Here is an 11,822-nt window from a genome sequence, read left to right as displayed (position 1 = left end):
ATAATGAAAAGACACATATAAATAGTTGTGTCCAATGATGAAGAGACACATCTAATCCGAAAATGCACTTCTATTTCTATAAATACCCCATTGGGTTGCCATTTGGAATTCGTTCAATTCAATTTTTGTCTCTCCCTCTCTAGACTTGAACCCAACCTAAGTGGGTTCAAACCATAGATTAAGTGGTCTGAGCCACTTAGACCCTAATCCAATTTCATCGAACCATATTAAGATTGGTCCAAATCATTTGGTTCGAATTGCATCCACTTTAGCATCTATATAGTATAGATGCATTTTTGAGTTAGAGAGAATATTACACTGTGATACCCCTCGGATCCAAGACACAGGTTGATCAGGCCCAGGCCCAAACCCGAGGGAAATATCAAACAATTAATACTTTAATGAACACAGAATACAAGATGAAATATAAGAAGTAAATAATAATGGCTGAAAAGAACTCTAACTGAAAATCCTCAAAATAATAATATAAAATCTAACTCTACAACCTCCAATTAATTAACAAATCGGGAATCCATCTAGTGGACCCCTAATAAAAATCCCAACGGTAAAATGAAATAACTTAAATAAGATTCAAAGCTAATAAGTAAGCAATCCTACGTAATCGGTGAAATAGAAATCTGTATCTGCTCTGCACGACTAAGCTCTAACCCTGGAACTGACAAGCACCAGAAAATAATAAAAGAGTAGGTCAGGCCCACATGCAAGTCCTGATCTACTACGATTTAAACAAGAATCCAATACGCAGATGCATCTTAGATAGACTCAACAATATCTAGAGTAGTCCATATATGTATATATTACATACTATAGGACGCTCACTAGTCCAATAGGTCTGTCTCAGCCTAAGTAGAGATACCATGCAAATCGCACATTACGTGGTCATGTGTACCTAGACCTACCAGGGAACAACAACTATTGTCCAACTATCCATCCTAGGCGATATACGCACCCTAACTATAGTCATAAGACTCAAGCTCATACCATGGCATCATAACATAAATATATAAAGTCCGTGTCCTCCTAATACAGAATATCATCCATCTGATATAGTGGCTCGATATTTGTATAACAATTCATCCCAGAACTCCAAGTATGTCATTCAATTATTTACTGACCTGACCTTAACAGAAGTCCGACTTAACTTTTAGTGCTAATCTGAACCTCAACCCAAATTAGGTAGGCTTAGTGTTTGAACCAATCCATACCTAGTATGCCACTATCCCATACCGGTGCATACTATCCTCCAGTTAACTTAGTTGACAAAAACAGTAGAATTAACTATCAACCGAAATCCAAAACAAGCATAAGTATAGTTTAACATGTGTATAACTAAACCATACCTCCACTGAAAGATTCAGAATCCAGATTTCAGTTCATTAACTTGATAAAACAGGTTTATGCATTTTGCTTCTCAAAACAGTACCATAACTGGTGCATTTATGTACAGATTTAAGCTTCAATTTATTCTAATTAAACATACACATTATTGAATAATAATATACTTATAACACAGCTGCAAAGCATGGTTCAAAACTTAAGAACATGTAAAGGCATCAAATCTCCTCCAAACAGTGTTGTAACAGATGAGATATACAACAGATTTAATTGTCAGTTAATCCCCACTAAGCATACATGTACTTAAATAACATAATGCTTAAAACTTAGCTACAAGACATGATACAAAACCTAAGATCATCCAGAGGCATCAACTTTATAAAACAGTTTGCAGTACAAGTCATTTGCTCAATCTTCCACAGACACACCTTTGTTCAAACTTATGTTAATTCTATCCTAAATTCCTAAGTGTAAGCTTGCTTCCTAATTTATTTATAAGTCTTACACAATGTATTAAATCACCAGAAGCTTTTAAACAATTTTAGAAACCCCAGCCTCAGCCAAACAAAGCAAAGAAATCAAGTTCTACGTATTACAGGAGAAAGAGAAGGCTCTGTAAAACAGAAAGCCTTCTCTGTGCAAGGAGAGACAGCTCCCCTCCCTTGGGAGCTGGCTCTAGATGATTAAGAGCCGGCTCTCAACCCTAGAGAGCTGGCTTTTGTGTTTTGGGAGCAGGCTCCCTCTATTTTTGGAGCCTGCTCTCACCTCTAAGAGCCGTGGTTGCGTTTGCGTGTGTCTTCTCCGACTCCAATGGTTTTCAATCTTTAAAAATAGTTTCATTACAGATTTTAAAGTCCTACTCTCATCCCAGATTGATCACAAGATAGAGATATACTTCCATGAATTGAATTACAGATCAAAATTTAAAGCAACGGCAACAATATAAAACTGAACTTGAAATCAACTGAGAAACAAATTTAATTCAGTGAAGCTAAAAACTGATTTAACATGTTTAAACAATGTAATTACAACTTAGTTTAATTCCTGAAATCTAACTAAGCATGCACAGAACAAAAATTCCTGGGAAAGAGAAGATCAGAAACTTATCTTTGAGTTTCAGATTTGAAACTCTAATTCCACAATTTCTATATGATACGTTTGTGTCCTAAACTGCAAGTCTGCTCCTCCAGTGCTTTGGTTCAACCCAAAAACAACCCTGTACCTTCCTCTTTGAACTGCTTTATTAATCACCCAAGGTTACTCTGTGTTTCTCTCCAATCATACTCTCTGTTTCTCTCTGCCTCTCACTTCGGGAATAAGGTTTTGTTTTCAACCCTAGGCAGAACGTATACATGTATATTTATAGATTTATAAACCCTAAACCCTAATTCTAATTGTAATCCAAGAATGGAATGTATTCAAAAATTAAATTAATAAGTCGGCTACACCTTGAAACCTAAAACCCTAAGTCACGATACACAAGATCAATACACAGTGAATTAACTTAATGACTCAATTAACTAATTCAAGTAACTAAAAAAGTTACATATTAATAAGCAAATAATTTAATTTAAATAAGTCAAAGAATTCAAATAATTTAATTACATCCAATAAAAACAATTAAACCAACCAATTAATTCAAGTAATCCAAAGAATTTAAATAATTAATTAAATCAAATAAAATAATTAAGCTAATCAATTAATTCAAGTAACTAAACAATTACATAACTAAAAACAAATGCAAATAAATACTCAAGTAAATACCAGAAATATCCTTTTAAAAGTAGGGGTATTACATACACGGAGGAGGTTCGCCGTATCTACGAGTTTGTAGTTCTGCTACCGGTGGATGTAGACCGTTGTATCTTGGGAGATAGACGCCACTGAGTCTGTTAGCACCATAACGGGGCAAATCTATCTTAAGGACATAGTATTCAATACTAGCCTCAGTCCAAGTTCTTTATTTATTATTTATTAATTTATTGCTTTATTTTGCATATTTAATTAAATATATAGTTACATATTTAATTAATCAATTCTTAGCATATTGTTAATTATTTCATAGCATATTAACATAAGGATTGTTATATTTTAAATGTCACATGAAGCATATATTTTTCCAATAGTCTTAAGATAGAATAATTCTTTGCGTAGATTTTATTACATGCTTCTATTTAAGATATAAACAAGTAGATATTATACTAATAGTTGAGATACAATAAAATAATGTTATATACATTATTATATGATAATATGCTAAATGATGAGCACTGAAAAGTGTGCAATTAAACCCTTAAGCTTAGGTATTCTAGCACCTTTATTTATCTTACTTTCCCGTTTTAGACTAATTTCGTGTTATTGCCCTTTTCAGGCACTTATCCCAAAAATAAGTTAATTCAGCCACATAAGAGCATTAAAGAAGCTAACTCAAGCTAGATGGAAAAAAAGAGAAAGTGGAAGCAGAATGAAGCAAAGTGTGGAAATCAACATGTTCAATCGATCTCAGAAATCCTTCGATCGATCGAAGCAACATTGATCTGGACACATCAAGATGGATCCAAGCCTTTGTTCTTATCCAAAAGAATCCACCAAGTTCGATTGATCCAACATCTCTTCAATCGATCGAAAATATTCGATCTTTTCCACACCTACCACCCCACCTACCACTTTTGTCTCTTTCCCAAAATATCCCAAAATATCTCAGAGATTTGTCTTTATTCAAAAAGGCGCCACCAAGGATGGATCAATCTCTGCAGTATTCGATGGATCTCACCTCTGTTCGATCGATCTTAGAATAGTTTGATCGATCGAACCTCCTCAAGTCCGAAAAAAATAAGTTCCAGCTCATTAAAAGTTGGCTCATGGTGCAATCATTGCAAGGACCCTAGTACACGAAGCCAAACTATTAGGTATGACACTTGACCTACCTATATAAGGATTTTGAGCCTCTTTTATATCATATATCATATACCATCTCATAGACTCAGAAACATTCTTAGAGAGGAGGAGAAGCTAGAGACACATTCTTAGGAGTTCTTCCATTCTTCTAGGGTTTCCATCAAGAAGGAGGTCATTCCTACCATGGAGATAGCCCTTAAGGGTTGGATGACTACTTCAATAAGTGGCTAAACATCTTCTTGGGGCTAGAGTTAGCCCTAAGCAAGCCTTCTAAACTCTAATGCTTTGTATTTTGAGGGGATTTATATAGTAATCTTGCTTTGACACTTATTTTATATATGAATCTTATTTCTTCAATGATTTGTGTGGTTTAATACTTCCAATTGATCAGTTCATTCTATCCATATGTCTATGTATGCTAAAATAGATGCTCATGTGTTTATCTCTTGTTGTTTGATGTTCTATACTTATGAATGCAAGTAATACTGTTCTCTAACTATGTGATGTGTTTGGATTGTGAGCTTAAAGGAAGGATTAATGGCTTAGTTTGATGTATTTTGCTACTCACTAGGTTGCTTAGATAATATATGTAATGACCCGATCATTTCCTTCCTTTCATTTTCCTCAGATTTTCACGAATATTTTTTTTTCCGTTGCTCTTTTCCTTTCTGAGTTCAGTTTTTCGTCACTTAGTGTCATCTCGAGTGCTCTAGAATGATTTTTGAGACTCTTTTCTTTGGATTGACAACTTCCTTTGAGGACCGCGTCATTTCCATATTTTCATTTTTTGGACACTATTCACTTTTCGTCCTTTTCCCTATTTCGTCTTTTCCCCGTTTGTCACTTTGTTGGCATACCACACTTCTTGTGTTCGAAGTTGGTTTTTGACTTCACGTATCTTCATTCTAAGTAGGTTCCACGAAATACGTATCTTTACTTTTGCAGAAAAGTACTATGGTTGCTCTCGGTGTCCGTAGGGGCACGTATGCAAAGTTCTTTGAAAACTTATTCTTTTCTTGGGGTATTTTTCATAAATATATCTTGAAGATATTTTATTTTAGGGGTTTCTAAGAAAATATTTTTGGAAAATATTTTCATTTTGGGCCAGTTGTGCAATTTGCACTATTTGGAGGGGCCATTGTGCAATTAATGAAATTTAGTTCTAAATGTCTCATTTTGAGCCTGGATCCTCGTACGGGATTCATTTTCACTTTTCGTTGAGTCACGTACTCTTAAAATTTCCTTCTGTTGTTTTTCTCCAGTTTTAAGGTTTTTGGCCACGGTTGCCGCTGAACTTGTTCGGGGCATATCTCTCTGCTCGGGACTCGATTTTCGACGTGGTTTATGCCATTGTTCATATTTTCTCATTTTAGTTCTTTTTTGTTCACAGAGTTTTGCGGTTTGAGCGCATCTGCTCAAATCCACTTTTTCGGACACGGCGGGGCCTGTTCGGGGCACTTTTTGAGATTTTCTATAAATAGGGGGCCTAAGAAAGAAAAATTAGATTTTTTTTCTCTCTCCCTCTCTCTCTCTCTCTCTCTCTCTCCCATAGCTGCCATCTTCTCTCTCCTCTTTTGAGCCTCTTCCCTTCAATGAAAAGTTATAGTGCCTTAGTGTTTTATGTTCGTCTTAGCGAGGCCTTTGTTCCACCGACTGGAATCTGATTTTGGCCATTTCTTGAGTTCAGGTTTAAAGTCAAGTTGTGATTTTCATAGGGCTTCCTTGGGCTTCTTGTTCACCGTGATGTCCCCGACAAAACCTAGAAGTTTCGTCGGATTCGGAGCCGTTTTATTTCGGTAGGCATTTGAGATTTCATCTCAAATGGAGGGAGGGGATATTTCAGGATTTTGTATGTATTTTATTGGGTGTTTTCCATGATTAGACAACTTGTTTGCTTGCCTTGTATCAAATCTAGAAAATTAGTAATGTTTAATTCTTTGTATATAATTTAATTTACAAGGATATATATATAGTTTAAAATTGAAAAGTGGCATGATGATAAATTATGTTTTGATATGTGTGTTAACATATATTAAATTAGAATTATTTGAATAATAATTACACTTTTTATTTAATAATTATCTTTTGTGGAAGTTTAACTTTCATGGGTGTACCTTGCATGAAATTAAGTTGTGATATGTTTTTAAATTAAGTCTTGGCATGTCCTTTAACTTACTTTAAATTGAAAGCATTTGGATAAGTATGAAAAATCTAGAGATTTTAATTAAAATGATTAATTAAAATCTATTTAAAGGTTCCGTTGGCTTAATTAAGTTTTTGACTTAATTTTTGTGATGACTAGGACTTGTACACTAGCATATGTTAAATTGGGACCATTCGATGTTGTTTTAGAATCTAGGAATTTAATTATTATGTTTTAATTAAATTCCATCATATTGTTTTAATGACCTAATTAAGTTTTTCATGTGGTATATGTAATGACCATGCTATGTTGTATAACATGTGTTAATTAGGGATCATTAAATCGAGACTTGAAACTTACAGAAATTAATTAGGTTATGTAATTAATTTTCGTCTCTATTGTGTTGAAGATTTAATCATGTATATAACATTGGTAATATGTTTGAAGCATGATTTTAGACTTATAATGGATTTATAAGCTATGCTTTCAATATTGAATTATATTGTCATAGCGTGTAATGAATCGCACACTGAAGATTCGACATGTGATGTTATTATAGCGCGTAACGAATCGCGCTCTGAAGATTCGACATTTTTCATCCTATAGTAGTTGTGGATTTAGAGCATGTATTGTGTGGCTTCAACCTACTTGTGCATGAAGGTAGTTTCGTGTACTATTTAATGCGTATATAAGTTGTTAATTTATTTATTTTTGGAGTCACTTGGGACATGGTTACTATGTAATGGCTAGAGTTTGGCTCTAGTGTGGGAGGTATGAGTTCTCCCTAATTGAGATAGTGCGCACTTAAGGTGGTCTTCCCTGCGGGTTAATGCCCGGAATAACCGTTGAGGTCCAAGTATTCCATTATAAGATTTCACACTTTTAGATTTCAAGTTGATAACTTTGAGAATCTATGTCTTGATGTGTGGTATTAGAAATTCTAATTATACTAAATTACTATATTTAGTTGATTTCGAACTTTTAGATTTCAAATTGACAACTTTGAGAATCTATGTCTTGATGTGTGGTATTAGAAATTCTAATTATACTAAATTGATATATTTAGTTGATCTCGTATTTTAGATTTTAAGTTGATAACTTTGAGAATCTATGTCTTGATGTGTGGTATTAGAAATTCTAATTATACCAAATTGCTATATTTAGTTGATCTCGTATTTTAGATTTCTAGTTGATAATCTAGAGAATCTATATTTTGATGTGTGGTATTAGAAATTCTAATTATACTAAATTGCTATATTTAGTTGATCTCGTATTTTAGATTTCTAGTTGATAATCTAGAGAATCTATGTCTTGATGTGTGGTATTAGAAATTCTAATTATACTAAATTGCTATATTTAGTTGATTTTGCACTTTTAGATTTCAAGTTGATAACTTTGTGAATCTATGTCTTGTTGCTTTGTATAGCATGCATCTATGTTGGTTAAATTGTATAAATATGGTGAATTGTGCTATATTTTTCAAATGTAGCTTAGGAATAATCCTTTAGATTCATTTGGAACATAGACGTTAGGTGGCATGACCCACTTTGGTTGTTTTCACATTTTAGATTTCAAGTTGATAACTTTGAGAATCTATACCTTGTTGCTTTGTATAGCATGCTCCTATGTGGTTTGAATTGCATGGATGATGTGATTTGTGCTAGAAATGATCTAGGGTAGCTTAGGATGCTCCCTAAGTCTCATCTTGACATAGACGTTAGGTGGCATGAGCCTCTTTGATATGTTTCACCTTAAGGTGATAAAATTGTAAAATGCTAGGTCGATGCATGCTCATTTCCTACGAGTAGGTTTATGTTACTCACCCCAAAGTTACTGGGGCATATTTCAGGTACAGGAATCAAGGTTGAGGTTCTCATTATGCTTGGATGATTTGAGGACTTGAAGGGTTCGATTCTTGTGAAGGTTGGCTTGAAAAGCCATTTGTAACCTTATATGTCAAATGTGTATATTTTAGTTGTAAACTTGTAATGTATGCCTAAACACACTTTTTGATTCTCATTTTATGTATATGACATGAGGCCAATGGCTAAACTTCTTTCAGAATTACATTTATTTCATGAAGGTCAAATCTTGCCTTTAATGAGAATATATGAAAATAATGCGTTTTAGTATGCTATTTTGCACCGAAGCGTGCATTGTGTGTTAAATTTATCCATTAGCATTCATTTATCATGTATGAAATGTGGCCAATGGCCAAATGACATTTCAAAACCATTTCATAATTTTGAGATCTAAGTTTTCATTCCAAGCTTCATTTTTGTCATTTTGGCCGTTGAGGGGGGGGGGGGGGGGTCATATTTTGCATCGACGGTATTTTTAAACCGTGGATCATTGTAACACGTCCTAATAGGTAAGTTACGTTTGCGTGCATGGTCTTTTTTGGGAAAAACTCTTTCGTTGGCGAAACGAGCCTCTTATGGATTCATTTCACACATTTGTTGAAAAATCTTGCTTTAGGGAATTTTGGGGATTTCTTTTGGGAAATAAATTCCATTCTCAACTCCTTCACATAGAAAATGTAATTTTAAGGGAGTTTCTTCACGACATTTTTCTGAAAAATGTCATCTTGATCTCGAAAACCGCGCTCCAAGCTTAATTTTTCTACTAAAACACTGTTTATACTGCATTTTGGGTGTTCTGTTCAAGTTGTACCGGTTCAAGAATAGTTGAACCGGTTCAAGGTGTCATTTTGGTTCAGCTTGGGCGTACTGCCAATGTTAAACCGGTTCAAGTCTTCCAGAGTTTTCAATTTTGGACTTCCAACTTCAAACTAATGTAACTTCTTCGTTTTAACTCCGAATTGGTCCGTTCTTGAGTCTAAACTTGAAATGTTGAGATCGATCATTGTTCAATCGATCGAACCTTAAACTTGGATCGATCGAACTTTGTTGCTTGCCACCTTTGGCTTCATTTGCTTCATTCTTTCTCCACTTTGCTCCTTTCTTTATTTAATCCCAGAATTGTTTCAATTAAGCTCTTATTTGGCTAAGTTAGCTTATTTTCGGGATAAGTGCCTGAAAATGGAAATAATACGAAATCAATCTAAAACGATAAAATAAGATACATAGGTACTAGAATGCCTAAGCTTAAGGGGTTTAAATACGCACTTTTGAGTGCTTATCACACCCCCAAACTTAAATATTGCTAGTCCCTAGCAATGAACTAGAAAGAAAAGGAATAAAATAAACAACTATACAAGTATGAATCTAGAAAACAATAAATGGATAACGCCACTTTTGTAGGGAACACGATTGCACTTAGCATAAGCAACAAGCCTTTTAAACCCCTAGGTTACCCCTAGTGGACGAGTGAAGTCTCGTGAGGGTTTCCAAAAATGGTACCCACAAACATTAAGCTCATTCTTTCAAAAGAGGCACCAATATTACAAACAAGCATTGGGAGAAAACTACCTCAAGTATGCAATTTTTCAACCCTTTCTAAGCAATCTCCCAAAATTTTAACATCAAGCAAGCAAGTATGGTCCTCCACACATCAAGAAAATGATCATGCAAATCAAAACAACTCTAGAATCCTTTTGAGTGGACCGGCATCAAATGTGTTGTTATCTAAGCCAACTAAAGAATTAATCACATCCTTACCCTCAAACTAGCACACAAATCTAGTACCGATCATTAAGACAAAAAGTGGACCTCTTTTTTAAAGCTTTATTGTTCTAGGTGCGCTTATTCTTTTCACTAGATTTTTTTTTTTTTTTTTTTTTTTTGAGGATCAAAGATGGAAGTATAGTGCAATGTGTTGATCTATTAAGCTTTTTACCGATTCATGAGGTCGAGCGTTAGGTCAATGACTCCCAAACAGACGGCTTTAGGGCATTAGGCGTTCAAATACCCCTACGGACTTACAAACTCAAATCAACTAGGCTACAAATCAAGACAACCTCCATCTAATCATTTCCCACTCCTCACCTTTTGGGAGAAGTCCTCACTTTTTTATTGCTTTTGCAACTTCTTTTTTTTTTTTTTTGTAAGCAAGTTCAATTATTAACTTAGAGTTTGGGCCTTCTACCTTTCGGCGCGAGAAGTTCAATGCTTGATGAGGCTAGAATCCCGGCTACTTAGTGAAAAGGGGGTGAAAAGGGGTTGTTATCCACCTTTATCAAGAATGAAAGCTTTTAATGCACTACTAGCCCAATTGGGATATAACCAATTCAATAATCAACAAAGCATGTACCCCAAAATTAATGCTAGTATCCCCCTGTGCTAGTGTAGAATACCAGAGTGAATCTCAAAACAATCATAAAATCAAGATGATGTGGACCAAAAGTGCAAGCATGATATCAATTTTTCAAAAAATTTACTCCTAAATGGCATTCATAAGGCATACAAGGAGTATTGGACTCTCAAGTCAAGCAATTTTTAAATTTTAAGCAATATAGTCCTCAAAAGATCAAAATCATAGCTAGATATGGACCAATCATAGAAATATCCCTCAAATACACAAGTCATGCTAAAAATTTGAATTTAAAACTAACACTGTAGAGCACCATTTCCCCCAAACTTAAATTACACAATGTCCTCAATGTGCAAAGAGAACAAAGAAAAGAGTATACCAGTGCAACTAAGCAAGAATGATTAGGACTGAAGTATCCGAAGTGGGTGGCATTGCCCCCCCAAACTTGGGATGAACTGTGGTCCTGCAAATTGACACTTGGATAAACTTATCAGATAACAAAATGGGATAATCAGTGCACAGTGGATATGCAAGTGTAAATGGGATAAATAGATAACGAAATGAGAGAGGTATAAAAGTGGTCCTGGAAATTGGGTAGCACTCTCTCACTAAAGTCACTGTGATGCACCTGATGGAGTCAAACATACAGATATGAGAATACAATCATATGACATCCATAGCAAAAATAGATATATATAAAATGGATAAAGTGCATGTACAACAAAAATATCAAAGCCGACAGACCAGCTATAAAAATAATACAGTGATAATAATAAAGTATCAAAAGGAGAGAGGGATCAAAAGATAGAAAAGACTGGGAGCTCAGGAAGATGAGGTAGGAAGGAAGGTCTGGCTTCGCGGATGTCTCTGGATAAATCTCTAAAGATGGTCGAGACATCCGTGCAGAAGGCAGCAAACTCAGCTCAGATGGTAATAACAACATCCTTGAGCGTCTGCAGACGTACTCCAAAGCCCGGGGTCATATCTGGAGTCTCAGGCATAAATGAATCAGAAGAAAGCTCCTGAGTCTGCTCCTGCTCATGAATGGGTGACCTGGCTGGAGAATCCTGCTCTGCATCATCTACAGGGCTCTCTAAGTCGATGTCTAAATGCTCGGTAGCTAGATCGACTGGTGTGTCATTCGCTACCGGATGTGCTGCTGCTGCCTCTGCCGGTGCCTCTGTCTGGGCCTGTGCCTGGGCTTGTACCTGTG

The sequence above is a fragment of the Cornus florida genome, unplaced genomic scaffold (assembly GCF_030987335.1).
Source record: "Cornus florida cultivar Cherokee Brave unplaced genomic scaffold, ASM3098733v1 CherokeeBrave_3.0.0_Hap2_Chr02, whole genome shotgun sequence".
In the NCBI taxonomy this organism is placed as follows: domain Eukaryota; kingdom Viridiplantae; phylum Streptophyta; class Magnoliopsida; order Cornales; family Cornaceae; genus Cornus; species Cornus florida.
This window is presented reverse-complemented; position numbering follows the sequence as displayed.